Source organism: Montipora capricornis, chromosome 1, assembly GCF_036669925.1.
Source record: "Montipora capricornis isolate CH-2021 chromosome 1, ASM3666992v2, whole genome shotgun sequence".
NCBI lineage: Eukaryota > Metazoa > Cnidaria > Anthozoa > Scleractinia > Acroporidae > Montipora > Montipora capricornis.
The window spans coordinates 1,693,683-1,696,127 of NC_090883.1; positions in this window are offsets into that span (position 1 = coordinate 1,693,683).

The window sequence follows — 2,445 nt, forward strand, 5'->3', positions numbered from 1 at the left end:
AGAGACCTTTAGATCGGACGATGACTACGAGTACGAGTTTCCGTTCTGAGCATGCGCACTTCGAAAAATGTCAGCCTCCAAACCTTATGCGCATGCTCAGTACGGAAGACTCGTACTCGTAGTCGTCCTAGTCCTCCGATCTAAAGATCACTATTCTCGGTTTCACATGACGTCACGGCCGCCATGTTGGTGCACTGTGGCTGTGACCCGACCAAATAAAAATAAAGTCGAAAAACCTTAAATGACAGAGCTGTCATCACCTTAAATAACAATGACCACAACCAGGTTTTCTGAGCCCGTGAGACTGAGCACCCCCAGCAAACCATTGTTTTAACGAAAACCACTGGTCAGCAACCTGGTTCTGGTCATTGCTATCTAAGGTCTTCCGACCAAATCCTCTGGGAATGCGCTACTTTCCCATTCCCATATATGCAATACGTTTTGGGGTGTCCTTGCATAAAAACAGTACAGTCATTTACTCTTGGGACTGTATCATCCTTCAGTGAACTGGATATCCATTCTTTCAACGCAAATAATCCCCCAAAATGAACTGTGTTATGGGATTTGTGAAAATAGCGAATTGATCTTTATTATTATGCAAACATGTTCCTTTGTTTTCAATGAAAAACATGGCGGTTCATCACTTGAGTGAAAACCAACAATTAATGTACTTATCGATGAAAACTCTGGCACACCCGGGAAAATATCACAAAAAAAATAGCCATGGTTAACACCATCCTGGTTAAACGTCATTTTTAGGGTAAAATATTCCCCTTGGTAAATTAGCTGGGGCTGTCATTTAATTTGCCTTATTACATGTACGGAGAAAACTCAAGGTGGTAAATTTTACAGCTCTTGAGCGATTTAGAGGGCAGCGCGTCAAAGCTGAGTTTATTTGAAGTGAAGGACGTGCCAGGTTGTTCCTATGGACGATAATCTCACTCATTATAAGGTTCGTAAACGAATTTAAACAATTTATAGCCGAAAAAATGGCTGCTGCTGCTGCGACGGAAAATTCACCAATGACCGCCATGTTTGCAACTTCAAGTGTGCGTTCATGTTAAGATAACGCGAAATCGAACTCAAGTAATTATCCTTAACTATTAATCAATCAGCCATAATTGATTCGGTAGCCTCGCAGCTCCTACAAGGTCTCACCTGATTGGAGACCACCCTTGAGGTTTAACAAAAGAACAAATAACAGAAACAATGGCCCTTTTGTTTTAGGCCTAGGGTCCATTGTTTCTGTTATTTGTTCTTTTGTTAAACCTCAAGGGTGGTCTCCAATCAGGTGAGACCTTGTAAGAGCTGCGAGGTGACCCAATTGATTGGGCGATCTTTATCTACCCAACAACAAATAATCAATGAATTGGAGTACCGCACCGTGAGAGTGGAGTTTCCGTTTTTTGGAAAGGGAATAACACTCACAGGCATTTTAAAGTAATCTTTGTTTTTCTATAATCTGATTTTTCATTAAAAGGATTCGACGATTCAATTGAATACAATATGATTAATAACAGAAAAATGTGAAAAAGGTTTACAAGCATGACCGTTTCGTTCAATGTGAATCAAAAACATGTCTATTACCTAAAGTTCAGACAGGATTTTTTTTTTTTCTTTTTTGTTAAAGAAAGGTTTTTTCCTAAGATAGGTATACAATATATTATTTTTACGAGATAACTTTTCCCAAAACATAACCTCGATGCAACACGATCTTGAATCTGGTTTTTTAGCGTAAAAACGTTTGATTTTTCACAGACGCTAAATTAAAGATTGGTGAAAATCGTCTTCGCATTCAGCCTTGAATTTATCGGTCATGATTATTGAAAACGAACTGTCACAAAAGATGCATTCCTGGAGAAAGGAATGGTTCGAAAAGGTTAACAGACCAACACATGAAACGATGCTGTAAACGAGAGCGAAAAACGACGTTCGAATAGCCTTGGACTCTAGTGAGTTTTTTTTTGTAGCTCCATCGAGGTTACATTTTGTTTTTGTGTTTTTTTTTTTTTTTTTTTTTTTTTTTTTTTTTTTTTTTTTGGGTTTGGATGAATTATATTGTTTTAATTTTTTTGTCCCACCCCAACAGTCCCCACCCCTTCCATCCCACCCTATTTTGCCTTTCCCTCCCCCTCTTTAGTACAATGGCAGTGGGCGAGGCAACAGTACTTTCTATTTAAAATCCATCTCCTTACTGCCCTTTTTTGTCTTCCCGTTGGATTTATTTTGTTGCATTTTTTTGTTTTGCTTTTGGATTTATTTTTTTGTTGTATATATATATTTTTTTTTTTTTGCTTTTGGATTTATTTTATTGTTGTATTTTTTTGTTCTAAGCCAACACTCCCCACCCCATCCACCCCGCCCTAAATTCACTTCCCCTCTCCCCATATATACAAACTTCCTCCCCCTCTGTCCCCACCCCCGTTAATACAGTGGCAGCAGAAG